The 15,762-nt window shown below is 40.6% G+C and overlaps 1 protein-coding gene across 12 annotated transcripts in view; it reads right to left on the bottom strand.

Annotated features, from left to right (window-relative positions):
• FAM110B (family with sequence similarity 110 member B) overlaps positions 1-15,762 on the bottom strand; it is a 494,939-nt gene that overhangs the window by 387,766 nt on the left and 91,411 nt on the right. Inside the window, exon 1 of one of the 12 annotated variants that reach the window (XM_029591326.1) lies at positions 5,230-5,300. The exons of the other annotated variants lie outside the window; for them this stretch is intronic. The gene's annotated coding sequence lies outside the window, so the exon portion shown is untranslated. Of the gene's footprint in view, positions 1-5,229; positions 5,301-15,762 lie in introns of those variants that run through there. 12 annotated transcript variants of the gene reach the window in all.

The following is a 15,762-nucleotide window of genomic DNA, read 5'->3' as shown; positions in this document are numbered from 1 at the left end:
TTCCTCAAGACGTGGGGAGGATGAGCTCTCCTCCCCAGAGGAATGGCATGGTCCTCAATCCTTCCACTGTCTGAATTCACTGATGCCGAGTGATCGGTGAACCACCTTGAAACTCCAGCCTGGGTAGAACTCAGGCAAGTGCCCAGGCTCAGCAGCTTACATAGATTACCAACGGACTGCATACTCCAGTCCTGTCAGCGCTGTAGAAAAAAAAGAAAACAGATGGAGCAAAGAGAGGACACAAGTACAAAAACCTGCAGGAGCAGGTTGTTTTGGGGTTTTTTTTGGTTTTTTTTTTTGTTTTTTTTTAACAGACAGGCTGCACAGGGGAGAACCCACCATGTGGCCAGCAGATAGCTGGAAAAGGAAGGAAGGAAGGAAAGAAAGAAAAGCTGCAGCTCTAGAAAAAAATAACTTACAAAACTGTAAGAAGAGATCAAAGCTGAATATCATGAAAAGCATTTTCTAATTAAAAAAAAAATAAAGCACGAGCTCCACAACGCGAGATGACAGCTCCACGGAAAAGAAGAGACTGAGGGGCTCTGCCTAGGGGGCAGGGTGATGACTACAACTGCACATGATCACTAGGGCATACTGCAAGCTCTAGAATCTTTGAGATCAAAGTTCCATGCCGGGCTCCATCTGATGATTTCACCCCTGTGTAAGGACTATCATCCTAGCTTGTCCTAGGAGAAAAGTGATTACTATCAGGAAAACATTTCAAAATTCCTCTAACATAGTAATTGATGATTTACTCTCAGAAGGAATGAGGTGAAAACATTGACAGTGTCTGAGAGTCTGCCGTTATTCACATTATTAAAGCAGAGTTGCTTACCTGTAATAGGTGTTCTCCAAGGACAGCAAAATGTTAGTCCTCACACATGGGTGGACATCGGATGGAGCCCGGCATGGGAAACTTTGACTGTCACATTGTGCATGCCCAGCATGCCTCTAACCAGGCATCCACGAGGGGTCCCTCTTCAGTCTTATAACAGAGTTCGCGAAAAATAAAACAAACCGAAAGAAAACCAACTCTGCGGGAATCTAAGATGGCATATTAGCAACACCACTCTGAGCATTTCGGATTTCTTGTCGAGACTTTACCTGCTTGTTCTAGTGATTATGCCGCATTCGGGTCGCAAGAGACAAGCCAGGGGGAGGCAAACTGTAGAGGCCCTCCTTGTGAGTCCGATAGCCGGCCCGAGAGATGCCCATGTGGTGCATGGCATTGTCTATCTGGGAGTGCCGTCGCTGGAGAAGGATCAGGAAGGCGTTGAAACAACAGACCCTCTCCTTGACTCGATGACATCTTATCACCGGTAGAGAGAACACCACTAGGGAACCCCGCAGGAAAGAGAACATCTGATTAGGAGATTCTTCAGGCGCATACTGATGAGTTCAATGGCCTGGGAAGAGCCGGAAGGGGAACAGCAACAGAGGCTGCGGTGGAAGCCAAAGCTGTCGGCATCTCTGGAAGGAATACAGCGGGAGGAACGATACAGTCTTCGGAGGAACAAAGAATGGATAAATTGGAGTCCTTTAAACTTGAAATAAAAAGCATCCAGATGGTAAGACCTCAAGTTTTTTCCTTAGAAACAATTTGGGAGACGTTAGTTATTTTGAATGAGAATATTGCCTCACAGTTAAAACCTATGGTTAAGAAAATGGCCGATATGGAAACTCAAGTGAGAAATCTACAGGAGGAAAATATAAAAGAAGAATGCATTTTGGATGCTGCTAGTCGAGATATTGGAAACTTAAATGAACATCAAGCTTTAATAAAAGAGAATCAATTTCTCAATAAAAAAATGGAGAATCTTGAGAATCTTATTAGAGGAAAAAAATCTTAGACTGATAAATTTCCCTAAAGTACCACTAGTCTCAGCAATAGAGGTAATAAAGTTTACTCAAACTCTTCCACCATTAACAAAGATTTACTATATACCATTGATGAAAATAAAATCTACTGAGGGACAAGATTTCCAAGTATTATCTCCACCAAACTTCTCTGAAATTCTTGAATCATCTGATACAACAGAAGCCCAACCTGCAACCCTGGTTATATCTCTTACTTGAGTCAGAGACTGGGTTATGAAAAGGTACTTTAGAAATCATAAAGAGTTATTCTTGAAGATGAGTGTACAAATATTTCCAGATGTAGCCAAAGAAACCCAAAAAAGAAGGAAACAATTCCTGATTATGAGACCCAAATTGCTACAAATGGGAGCTACTTTATGTTAAAAATTTCCTTGCAAATGTTATATAAGCCATCGTGATGCTAAGTATATTTTCTATGATCCATCATAGGTGACAACTTTTCAAAATGATTTTGTTAGGTAGAGTGGACCCTTGTGCAGTGATGTGACAGAGACAGCCAGACAGCACGTCCATCTGGCCCACAGTACAGCAGGTAGACACCTTTACCAAGAGTCTCCCCCTACAAGTTAAGCCCTTGGGTTCTGATGGCAGGCAGGTGGATCCCTGCATTCGTTAAAGTAGCAAAGGTCCGAGTTCCAGCAAGGATCGGGGCAGGCAGCAAGCATGGGATTCCAATAGATGGGCCAATGATCAGGGCAGGCGGCAGACAACATAATCCAGCTGGCAGGCCAAGGGTCGAGGCTGGCAGCAAACAGCGTACATCAGGTCCAAGGCAAGAGGTCTGGTCCAGGGGCAATCCAGGGAAGGTCCGGGTCCAAGCCAAGGTCAGAATTAAGGTTAGTAATCAAGCAGAGGACAAACAGAACAGACAAGATCAAAGGAAGAACAGTCACAAGACAAGCAAGGTAGGGTACGGGCAAGAAAAAGAAACGGGGCAAGGGTAAGACACAACCACAGTAGGGAATGAGACAAGACCAACAAGGAACACGGCATGAACAAAACACAATTAGCAACATACACTGAGGAGTGGTTCACTGTTGCGAGGCATCTGAAGGGCATCCGAGGCAGCCTTAAATGGAGGAAGTTTGGCTGACTTCATCCAAGGGTGTCACGGGAATTTCCCACCATGGTCCCTTTAAGGATCAGCATGCACATATATAGGAGGGCTGCAGGAAGGGCCAGGATTGTGATGGTGTCGATGGGATGGGCTATTCTTGGTGGCGTCAGCTGTCAGCAGCATCCCTGCCACATGAAGAAGCCAACAGGGCCAAGGGTGTGTGTGAGACGGCTCACAGGGCCGCCCTGTGACAGATTTGTTGTGCAGAACTCAAACTCTCTCCCTCTCTCTAACCTGCCACAAAAGAAAAAAAAAAGGTATGGTAAGCCATGAGCATGGCTAGTCAATTTGAGTTTAAACGTACAAAGTGGATTGGGCAGCAAACAGAAAAAAAAGACTCAAAAGGCCAAACGAAGGTTGAGGTAAATACTGAAAGCCTCACTCAGTCTCACTTACCCCCTCCCCCCACCCCATTCTCACTACAATCTCCCACCACAAACAGTTCTCACTAGTCTTTCTCTCTCACCTCCACAGCCTAGTATACCTCAACCCTTTTTTATTTCACGGTGAACCAAAAACATTTTAGATGAGCCTGAACATTCCTGCCACCCCCGCATCCCCCCAAACATACACACACACACACATACTGGCAAGAGGAAAGCAGTACTTATTTTACCAATGTGTGCCTCATTCTGCCGGTTTCAATCTGAAGTCTGAACATGTGGAGCCAGCAGGTTTGAGAGATTACAGGGCCACTCAAGTTCAGATGTCAGACTGAAGCTGGCAGTGGAGGCACATGTAGGCAAGAAAGTGCTGTTCTCCTGCCAGTGGGACGGAAAGAGGGAGGGTAAGTTTACCAGATTTCTAGTGGGTGAATCTGGAATACTTGCCCCCTTGTAGTGCTAGTACCGAGCAAGCAGTTCATTTTGGTGTAAGGGCTGGAGGCGGGGGTGAGGGGGTTGGTGGATTGTTCCCATGGAAAAGTAGTCATCTACTCACAAAATATACCTAAAAGCACATTCGTTAAGTTTTATTACCACAAACTATGTTTGGGTCTAATACAAAAGCCACAGGTTTGGCAGCTTTGCTTCTCCATACAAGATAATTAATTATACACCAGAAAATGTCAAATTAGCCAAGAAAATTCAACTATTCCCAACATGTAAATTCAATGTGGGAAACTCATCCAGTTTAGAGATTTTGAACTGGTTCCCAGGATATTTTATACTGATGAGTTATTAATATTCTCTATCAGGCAATAAAAGTTTCCAACCTTTGGTGTCTCTGGCTTGCTTTTCTGGCTCAGCATGCTTTTTCTCATTCTCTGGTCTTTTTTTTTTAATTTTATTTTCCTCCTTTATCTTTCCATCAGAGTGGAATTTTCAACTTTCTCTTCCTTCAGTTTTTTTGCTCTTTTACCTTGATTCTCAACTTTCTTCTGTTCAGGTCTTCTTCCTGTTCTTCTTCCCAATTTCTCCTACTTTCGTTTCCATTCCTCATCCCCTTTCTGCTCAATTACCTCCCAGGATTTCTTAACCCCACAACCCCCAAAAAAATACAGAATCATCTATCTTCCCCACCACAGATCCCTTCTTCTTCTTCATGCACCCAATACCTAGTCCTCTTGACAACTCCATCCACTCCCCCAGCAGGTTCGGCTCACTTATCTATTCACTGCTCCTCTCCCTCCTCCTCAGACTAGGCTCCCCCTCAAGCCTACCAATGGCAGGCTATGCTAGAGCCGTTCCATTTGCGATTCCCCTCACCCACAGGCTTTCATCAACTCTCTGCCCTGCTCCTCTTCCCTCTGAGTCCAAGCACATCTCCACTATCTGGGGTCATTTCCATGTCCCTACCCCCCCGCATTACTATTCCAAGCAATCATGGATTCCAGGCCAGCCCTGTAGATTTCATGTGAGCCACAACACCACCTGGGTGACCCGAGTCCCAGCAACAAGGCTGCAGCTGCACATGATTCTACTCGTCCTCAGTCTAGAATCCCCAGAGCTTACAGGCTAAGCAAGAATGCCAGACGTGCACCAGCAGCCATGGAAATGGAAGCACATATTCATATTGCAACTCTGCATGTCAACCTGGCTACCTGATACATTTCCAATGGCTCAGCAATGAGCAGCCAGCTCAGGCAGCGACGTCAGAAGTGTTGTTCTGAAAGCAAGGAGATGAGCCAAGATTCAAAAGTAAAGTTGGGAGGGAATCTGTTGAGCCAAGCTAGGAAATACATATTTTTTGCATTTCCCCTCCCCCCTAAACTCCACTCCTTTCTCTCTGGTTACCTCTTCCTTTTGCTGCCATCACACTACTTCTTTGGGCCTGGAGCCTGAAGCTTCTGCCAGGCCTGCCACTGTGGCCTCCTGCAGAACATAACAGGGAAAACATTTTTATTTTGGAGAATAAAAGAAAGGCATTTCCCCCATTTTCTCTCTCAGTTCAAACCCCAACCATGGCCCTTCCCCTATATCAGAGCTGCTAAGGGAGAGGTTTTCAGTGCATGCAGTTTCATGGCATCACAACCTCCTTCCACTCCCTCCTGTTCTACCAGCACAATACCATGGTTTACCTAAGTGACTACATGGTTGGAGGACAGATACCAGCCTGCTTCTCCAACCCCAGTACCAGAAATCCTCCCCCCCCCCCCCCCCAATCCCACCACTAGCACAGAAATCTTCAACAAAGTTAAAAGAAAATCTTCTGACCTCTGTCTAGAGTTTAATTTTTCTCCTCCATCTCAGCTTCCTTTTGATCTTCTCACGTTTCTCTCTGCCGCATTCCTTCTAACATTTATTTTCCCATCTTCCTCTCATTTCTTTAACATTTGTATTTCTTTCCGCAGCCTTCTCTCCACAGTTTACCGTCCCTCATCTACTAGTTTCATCCTTCCTGCCACTTTCCTGGCCTTCTCCTCAGCACCTTCATGCCTTTTCCATCACCTATGATCCCCTCTCCTCTCATAAAGCTTCTCTCAGTTCACTTTCGTTCTCTCAGCACATCCCCCAGTCTATATCCCATCTCTCAGCTACTCTCTCCTAAGGCTTCTCTTCCAGTCCTTCCAGCAACTCTCCCAACTTGACTGCCAATATGACATGCGCAGCAACAATAGAAACATAATTTTGAATATTTCAAAGACTAGATAACAAGTAATACCATTTCCTCATACACAACAGGACTATGAGCAATAATAGCAGCATACTTGTCACCATCAATATTGCTGTCCACATTCTCAACACAAAAACCAGTACCAATGAAATCAAAGTGAAGTTTTCTGAATTGCCCCAGAGTAACCAGTAAAGACAACATAGGTGGCATTAATGAATGCACATATTTCTGAATTATCTTAAGGAGTTCCCATCTCTACAAAAGGCAATTTACAAAATACCAGCAGACTCTTTTGACAGCCTGCAAATTGAAACAAATGTATTCATCATTCCCAGGGAAAAATAATGCAATGCTTCTTTTATTATTAAAGGATTACTATTAGAAAATGTTATGTGATAGGGAAGTAGACATATAGCATACTCATAGGCAGAAGCAGCAATATCTGTGCATATACCCAGTTTCTGAAGAAATGCTTTCAAAAAAATCTATTTGTTTACACTTGGGGAACAAAAACATCTTAAATCTCGGATAGTGGGGTCCTTACATTTTTTTTTATCTTTTCCAAAAAGATGGAAAAGTACTATGACTCAGGACACCCCTACAAGTATACTGATAAATATGACAAATAGGAGGAGTGTGGAGACCCTTGTGGGAAAAGGGCTATCTAAGTTACTGGAAGTCTGTCTTCTGATCTGAGAGGTAAGGGAACAGTTGGTTGTGTATACATGTGCTGTTTGAGCCCAAATTTTGTTCTGGATCCAGACTGAAATTGGAATCAGCTAACAAAGACAGACACTCTGTGCTACTGGCAAAGCTAACAGATTTGGAAAAAGATCTAGGTATCATAGTGGGATAATACTTTAAAATAGTCGGCTCAGTGTGCTGCAGCAGTCAAAAAAGCAACAGAATGTTAGGAATTGTAAGGAAGGGAATGGTTAATAAAACGGAAAATGTCATAATGCCTCTATATGCTCTATGGTGAGACTGCACCTTGAATTCTGTGTACAATTCTGGTCGCCACATCTCAAAAAAGATATAGTTGCGATAGAGAAGGTACAGAGAAGGGCAACCAAAATGATAAAGGAAGTACATTAAAAGCTCCGGAAGGTGGAATTGATATAATGGAAAGTCCAGGGGTCTCCACTTTTTTTTTTAAGAGGACTCCATGGACAATATAAATACCAGGGCAACTTTGCTAATTTCTTTTTCCTTAAGACAAGAAAAAGACCTGTTCTTCTCAAAGTATTTCCAATATAAAGATCAGAACTTTTGTGGACAGAAGATACAGGTCTTTCCTGATGTCTCTCGTGCTACTCAAGCACGACGGAAGCAGTTCTTGTCATTTAAACAATCTGTTATAGAGATTGGGGCTAGTTTTTATTTAAAATTCCCCTGTAAGTGCCAGATAATGTATCAGAATAATAAGTTTGTATTTACTGATCCAATACACTTAGAGCGATTTTTAAGGGATAAGACATTGATAAATGTGTAATGGTGTATAGCATAGGTTGTAATATAGAAATGTTTCAGCTTATCAGATTCGCAACTCACTCCCCACTTGATGTGGGCTAGATAACCTTCAATATGAGTTATGAAATTGTATGGAAATAGTTATATTCTTTGGAATTCTTGATTATATCATTTTGTTATAAATGTTATACTCAATAAAAAATAAAAAATATATATATAGTCGGCTCAGTGTGCTGCAGCAGTCAAAATGCAAATAGAATGTTAGGAATTGTAAGGGAATGGTTAATAAAATGGAAAATGTCATAATGCTCTATATGCTCTATGGTGAGACTGCACCTTGAATTCTGTGTACAATTGTGGTCGCCGCATCTCAAAAAAGATATAGTTGCGATAGAGACTGTACAGAGAAGGGCAACCAAAATGATAAAGGGGATGGAACAGCTCCTCTATGAGGAAAGGCTGAAGAGATTAGGGCTGTTCAGCTTGGAGAAGAGATGGCTGAGGGGGGATATGATAGAGGTCTTTAAGATCATGAGAGGTCTTGAACGAGTAGATGTGAATCGGTTATTTACTCTTTCGAATAATGGAAGGACTAGGGGGCATTCCATGAAGTTAGCAAGTAGCACATTTAAGACTAATCGGAGAAAATTCTTTCACTCAAAGCACAATTAAGCTCTGGCATTTGTTGCCAGAGGATGTGGTTAGTGCAGTTAGTGTAGCTGGGTTCAAAAAAGGTTTGGATAAGTTCTTGGAGGAGAAGCCCATTAAGTGCAATTAATCAAGGAATAGACACTGCTATTAATTCCATCAGTAGCATGGAATCTTCTTAGTATTTGGGTAATTGCCAGGTTCTTGTGGCCTGGTTTGGCCTCTGTTGGAAACAGAATGGACCCTTGGTCTGACAGCATGGCAATTTCTTATGTTCTTATATGCATAGACCAGGAAAGAGACATTGGGGTGATAGTGTCTTTTTATTTGAAAGCAGCAAAGCAAGGTGGTGGCTAAGGCCAAAAGAATGCTGGGCTGCATTGAAAGAGGCAAAACCAGCAAGAAAAAGGAGGTGATACTGCCCCTGTACAAGTCATTGGTGAGGTCTCTTCTGGAGTACTGTGTTCGATTCTGGAGATTGTATCATAACAGGGGCAGAGACAGGATTGAACAATCCAAAGAAGTGGTATGGATCTGCATTAAAAGCCATATGAGATGAGACTGAAAGATCTAAATATGTATACCCTGGAGAAGAGAATGAAATGGGGGATATGATACAAAGATTTAAATATTTGAAGGGAATGGGAATCAAGCCTTTTCCAATGGAAAGAAAGCTGTAGAACTAGGGGTCAAAATATGAAGCTCCAAGGGGGTAGACTCAGGAACAATGTCAGGAAATATTTCTTCACGGAAAGGGTGGTGGATGCATGGAATGCCTGCCCGGAAGAGGTAGTTAAGATGAGAACTGTAATGGAATTCAAAAAAGCTTGGGATAAACACAGATCATCCCTAGTGGCTAAAGATGAAAATGAAGACAAGGGGTTAAAGGGTAACCTGCATGGAGCAGCACTTATTACCCTTAACAGAATAAAAATGTAAAAACAATAACATTTTTAAAAAAGAATAAATAAAAGCTTGATGGGCCCTTTTCTGGCTTCATTTTCTGTTACTATGTTAACAAACTTTGTTGAAAGATTCTAAAGACCGGAACAGAGAACAAACTACTACCATGTAAGTAAAATCCACTTATGAAATGGAACTGAATCTATAAACATATCTGGGATGAAAGTAAAAAAAAATCTAGAATTTTGCAAGGCTGGTTTGTCTGTAGTCAGTTACTAGATAGTTAACTACTTGGATTGGACACCATTGGAGGGCACTTTTTCAGCCCTGTCAGCTATGTCTATGAATTAGAATTAAGTGCCCGAGCTGAAAATTAAAACTGGTTCCCATTTTGTGCTGGCTTCAAGTTGGACATTTTCTGAATGGCATTTGGATTGGACACTAATTTATTATGAATTGATTATCTCCTTCAAAATAAAGAAAGCACAAGGGGAACTGATAGCAATTGTATTGAAATCAAGTTATTTGCTGCTGTTTATTCTGTACTGTTCCCACACCAGATGTCCAACAGAGCATATATTTATGTGAACCAGTCTATGAAAAAATGCAGCTATACTGGGATCTAACCATTTTAATAAGATTTAACGTTCTGAGTATAACATGGCTAAAATCATTGAATCTTCATTTAAGGCATTAGGAAGTCTGTGGACAAATTAAACATCTCTAGAAGCTGGACACAAACTTTTCCTTCCACGTTTCCAGTTTAATAGATTTTGAGTGGAATAGGTTGACACTGTCATGCATTCTCTTCTTGCCTATTATCTTTGAAAAGTTGTACGTATCGGACAGTTTTCACTGATCTCTAGTGAGGATAACTGTTCTCTTTCCATACTTTATATCACAGGCTGAAATGTAGTCATTGTTTTTCGTTGCACAACACATTTGTATGTATTTTTTTTTAAGCATACAGAAGCTTGAATTCCACCTGATTACAAATCCCTGCTTCAGCTAATGCTGCAGAAGATCATCCCATTTCACAAACTGTAGTTTTCTGCACACACTAGCAGTTTCTGACACATGAAGCACATACTGATTTTATTGTGGATACATCAAATGTATCTGTAAGTGTTTTATTATGCTAAGACTCAAAAGATGCTTAGTTAGATTTGGTTGCACCCTAGGCCTTTCCCCTATGTTTGGTGTTTCCTGCTGCTATCGCTGATCATTGTATCAGCAACAGTACTATAGGTGCATGCCTCCCTAATTGTTGGCCCTTGCTCACCATACTAGATCAGGGAAAAATAGAAATCAAAGATAATCCTGAAAGATGATGCATTTCAAACTTTATTAATCAAATTTATTACACCCCAGGTCACCTGGCTCAAACGTTTCCTAGATCTTCTTCAGGTGCTGTTAACATTTGGAAAAGGGAGGTTAATATATAGCGTGCTCAAACATTTTAATTGTGGACTTCTACCACTAGATTTTCTGGACTCTCTCTTGCAGAGGCTTCTGAAGTTGGCTTCTTGTTGAATATTCATGATCTGTAATTTTCTAAATTATATCTATAATTTTATCTATGAGAACATAAAAATTGCATGGAGCCCAGCACCCCGTCTCTGACAGTGGCCAGGTCGCAAGAACTCGGCAGATCTGATAAAGCAGATCTAATTGATGTTACTTACTCTCAAGGATGTTAATAGCTTTCTTCAGACTACCTGACTAATATGTTATGGACTTTTGTTTCAGGACCTTGTCCAAACCTCTTTTAAACCCCACTATGTTAGTCGCTTTGACCATGTCCTCCATCAAAAGATTCCTCAGCTTGTTAATGCGCAGAGTGAAAAAGTACTGTTATGTTTTGAATCTGCAGGTTGTTAGTTTCATGGCATGTTCCTTTATTATGTTTAGCATTATTTGAAAGGATAAATAACCATCCTTTATTTACCCATTCAACCCCACTCATGACTTCATAAACTTCAGTCATGCCCCTGCTCAGCCACCTCTTTTTCAAGCTAAAGAGCCCTAGCCTGAGTAGCTTCTGATTATATGAGAGATGTTCCATTCCCTTTATCATTTTTTGTCACCCACCTTTGCACCTTTTCTAGTTCTGCCATGTTTTTCTTGAGCTGGTGCAACCAAACTGCACACACTACTCACCATGGCTCAGTTTCAGAGACAATATATTTTCCCGTTTTATTCTCCATTACTTTTTAAGATCGTTCCTAACATTCTATTTGCCTTTTTGAATGCTGCCACACACTGAGTTGAGAATTTCAATATATTGTCCACAAGGACTCCATTGTCCTTTTCCTGGGAAGTGACTCCCAAAACAGAACCCAGCATCGTGCACCTGAGGTTGGGATTATTTTTCCTTGTGTGTGTCACGCTGCACTTTTCCACATTAAATTCAATTTGCCATTCAATTGCCCAGTCTCCTAGTCTTACAAGTTCCTTCTGCAGATTCTCACAATACTCTGCTTTTTTAAACACATTTAAATAATTTTGTCTTTCCTGCAAATCTGATATGATTCATTTCTCTAACTCTTGGCAAGCAAAACTGTATTTCTTCCAAATAGAATAGGGGTGGCTAACTCCAGTCCTCGACAGCCACAAACAAGCCAGGTTTTCAGGATATCCACAATGAATATGCAAGACATATATTTGCATACAATGGAGGCAGTGCATGCAAATCTATCTCATGCATATTCATTATGGATAACCTGAAATCCTGGCCTGTTTGTGGCTCTTGAGGACCAGAGCTCGCCACCCCTGAAACAGAAGAAATGCTCAGCTTCTTTGTACTAACACTGTTTTGATAACTTACAAAAATGTGTGCTGCCAAGAAAATTTACATGCTGGGAAATAAAAAGGAAAATCAGGGCTCGAGTGAGTGCACATTTGAGAATTGTAGATCACAGACTGGTCTGTTGACTTTATGATAATTTTGACTGTAGAAAATTTAAAATCATTTTTATTTTACTGACCTCAATTTGTCATTGATATTGGTTAACACAGGTACAATATTCTGATTGTTAGCAGATGCAGCCTATAAGGAAAGTATGAATTATCTGATGTGCTATTTGCTCTATTGGCAGAAGAGCGCCAGCACACAGCACCATTCTCAAAATGAGCATGATAGCACTAAGAACTCTATTTCACAACTAACGTAAGTAGTAAACCACAGAGACTGTGAATTACCACCTGTGATTAGTACCTTACAGGTACACATGGTCAGGACCTACATCACTAATCAATCGATTGTCTTTTATGATATATTGTAACCGAATCTATTTGGCACCTGTTAGAATGTTCTAGTGTACGCATTCACCTACTTTATGTGCCTACCTGTAAACCGTTGCGATGGTATATAACTTAGCGACAATATAGAAAAGATTTTAAATACAATATCAAATAATTTTATTTAAAAAATGTATTTGTTATATCAGTACTTTATGGTACCCTTTCACTAATACTATGACATTGGTATATCAAGTATAAAAATGATTTATTTATTTATTTATTTATGATTTTTATATACCGACATTCTTACATTAAAATGCAAATCATACCGGTTTACATAAAACAGAAAAAGCATTTAACAAGGAAATATAAAAAAAAAAAGAAAAATGACCATCTTGAGCGATGGCACATTAATTATGAGCACACTAGCCTTCCTCAGTGAAATTTCTGTGTACAACTATTTTGACTACTGCTGCTGTTTTTTCTTCTTCTGCTGCTGCTGCTACATACATAATGCTATCAACTCCCTAATGATTTCCAAAAGAAAAAAAATTGTCTGAATTTGAATCGGAGTCAATTTTAGTACCAGCACAGTGATAATTTATGTATGAGGTCAACTTCCTACCATATTCCCTAGACCTATTCCTCTAGTTTACTTATTTTCCCTTAAAATAACTGATGTTTACTGACTTTTTTCATTGTTGTTGTTGTCTTTTCTGACACTTTCCTGCCTATTTCACTCTCCCCCATTCCATTCTCAGCACAAAGAGCTACACAACCAGATATTTTACGCCAAGGACTCCTCTGAAATAGTGGAGGACACTGCATATGCCATGCTCAATAGGCTGGGAGGTAAATCACAGCAAGGATCTGTCTGTGAACCACAAATGACAATTCACTCCCTTCAGATCATTTCTAGAACTGCAAACCTTAATATCCCTTTTGATCCAGAGGTTTGAATTTAAAAATAAATGCATCCATCTCTTTAAAATAGTTACTCCAATCTACAGAAAACACCTCTTCAAAATGGGATTATGGGACAGGGAAAAGGGTTTGGACAGATCTTTTTCTCAGACTCAAGTTTATCATTAACATTCTCTGTATTCCGATCTCACTGACAGCCCAAATTGTGAATGCTGGCTAGTGTTGCTATATGCAACCTGAAGTTGTTGGCAGACAGACAATTCCTTTCGAGACACATGAATGTTGTTAACATGAGGAAATGTTTTGCAGCTGCTTGGAAAAGGAACTTTTTTTTCAATTCTAAATCTAATATACATTCCATGCAGTGTTCTGTAATTCTGGAAGCCTTTTCTATGGTATTATTTGTTAATCCTGGTAAAATACAAAAATAAAATATTTTCTCAAATGTTTTCTTCAGGTCATACACACACCCAAGCTAAAAGCCTTTTATTGCCTAAAATTAAAAAAAAAACCAAAAAAACATTCTCGCCTCAAATTATATATGGATATTTTAATACATTTGTTTTCAAAAATTTTATTTATTGAAGAATTCATAAATACATCCAATATGTATATAAGAAATACCACATTCATATAAGAAATACAAAAAATGAACTATAATAACCCTGAAAATTTAGTATAAAGGCCATAAAGAACGGGAGGAGGGGGTGCGGAAGGGGAAGATGAAACCAGCAAGGTCAGGTAGATGAGAGAGAGAGAGAGAGAGAGAATCTACCTGACCATGCTGGTTTCATCTTCCCCTTCCGCACCCCCTCCTCCCATACTTTATGGCCTTTATACTAAATTTTATTAATGATATGCCACATCAAAATCAGATCTCTCCATTAAGAAATAAATAACTGAAGTTTTCGCAGAGAAAATAAAGATGCTCTGGATCAGAAAAAATATATTTATCCTTGTTATAGTTTATTCACATTTGCATGGAAATTTAAGAAAAAAAGCAGCCCTGTGGGACAACACTTTTGAGCCAAAAAGATTCTCTGTGTATGAGTAGACATTCACAAATCAGGAAAGTGAAGTTGCTTATGGACAGTAGGATGTCAGCCCTCAACGTTTGTGACATCATCAGGAGGAGCCTGGCACAGAACTTTTATTTCAAAGTTTCTAGAAGCTTTGACTATGCCCTACTGAACATATACAGCCCTAGTCACCTCCCTGCCTCCCAGGGAGTGCCCCTCAAACCATGATAAAGCTAGACTTGGAGAAACCAACTCCAAGGGTAGGCGGGAGGGTTTTAAAAAGATTGACATCTTGCTGTCTATCTGAGAACTAATGTTACAGAAAAGCAACTTCACTTTCTCTGAAGACAAGCAGGATGTGAGGCTCCCAAGCTACAGGCTCTCTCAAGCAAAAGGGAAAAACTAGGTAGTGTCAAAGGCAATACTGTTTTGGGTGGAGTTAAGTCAATCTAACATTGTCATTGTTTCCTTTTTTAGACCATCTGAATCAAGCTAATGGACCCTAGAGGGAATGGAGTTGGGTTCTACACCTCGAAGAGACTTCATAGGACAGACTATTTACAATTTTGTTTCATGTCGGGAACCCCTACCAAAACAGGGATGTGGTGTGAATGTGTGGAGAAAATCCCACTTCTCAGCTTTGCTTCCATCACAGTTAGGGCTCAAGCACTCTAAGCCCTGACATGTCCCACCAGATTCAGATCCTCCTGGGCATGAGAAAGGGATCAAATCACTAACCAAGAGAAATAGAACTTTTGACTATGATCATTCCAGGTTTATTGGTGTCAAGAAGAAACCCTGAGTAGACTATCTGGGCCTTTAAGACCACTCCAGATGAAAGGCTACGGATCTCTTGTACCTGAAGAGTAATGAATATTGCCTTTATACTTATGCACTATGTTAGCCAATGACTATAAACATGATTAAAAACAACTTACTGGGAAAAAAATTAAAACAAGGTGGGAAAGGCACTAGGGTCTGATACTGATAGATCCCACCTGCCGAAGTGACCACTGACAAATCCTTTTGACCTTCAGGTCATATTATACTGACAAAAGTTCAAAAACGCTTCTAGCCACTGGGCAAGCACCATGCTGACATCTCATGACACAGTGGAAGGCTAAGCGGCAAATTTCAGCTAAAGCCCACCCTATATAAAGTATACAACTAAGGCCATATGGAAACAAACTTACCTTCTACATGGTGACATAAGCACCAATTTCACCAAAGTGAAATGTAAATACATCAGATATCCAATGGACATGGAGAAATGCAGAAGACACAGATTTTGTGTGAAACTGGGGAAAGAGTACCAAGATACATCCCTAAAGCCATACGACAAGACCTTTTCTTTCCAGACCATGGGATTCCTTCCTGAAATCTCTTTTCGATGCCAGAGGACTAGGAGAAATAGTTCCAGATAGAACCTGGGGCTGCAGTATCAGCCTTCCGGTATCTGGGTTAAGACAGCATTAACCCAATGCTGGGCTACAACTTCATAGGATA

This window comes from Rhinatrema bivittatum, chromosome 2 (genome assembly GCF_901001135.1).
Source record: "Rhinatrema bivittatum chromosome 2, aRhiBiv1.1, whole genome shotgun sequence".
Lineage (NCBI taxonomy): Eukaryota > Metazoa > Chordata > Amphibia > Gymnophiona > Rhinatrematidae > Rhinatrema > Rhinatrema bivittatum.
The sequence above is the reverse complement of the archived record's forward strand: the minus strand, read 5'-3'. Positions and strand labels throughout refer to the sequence as shown.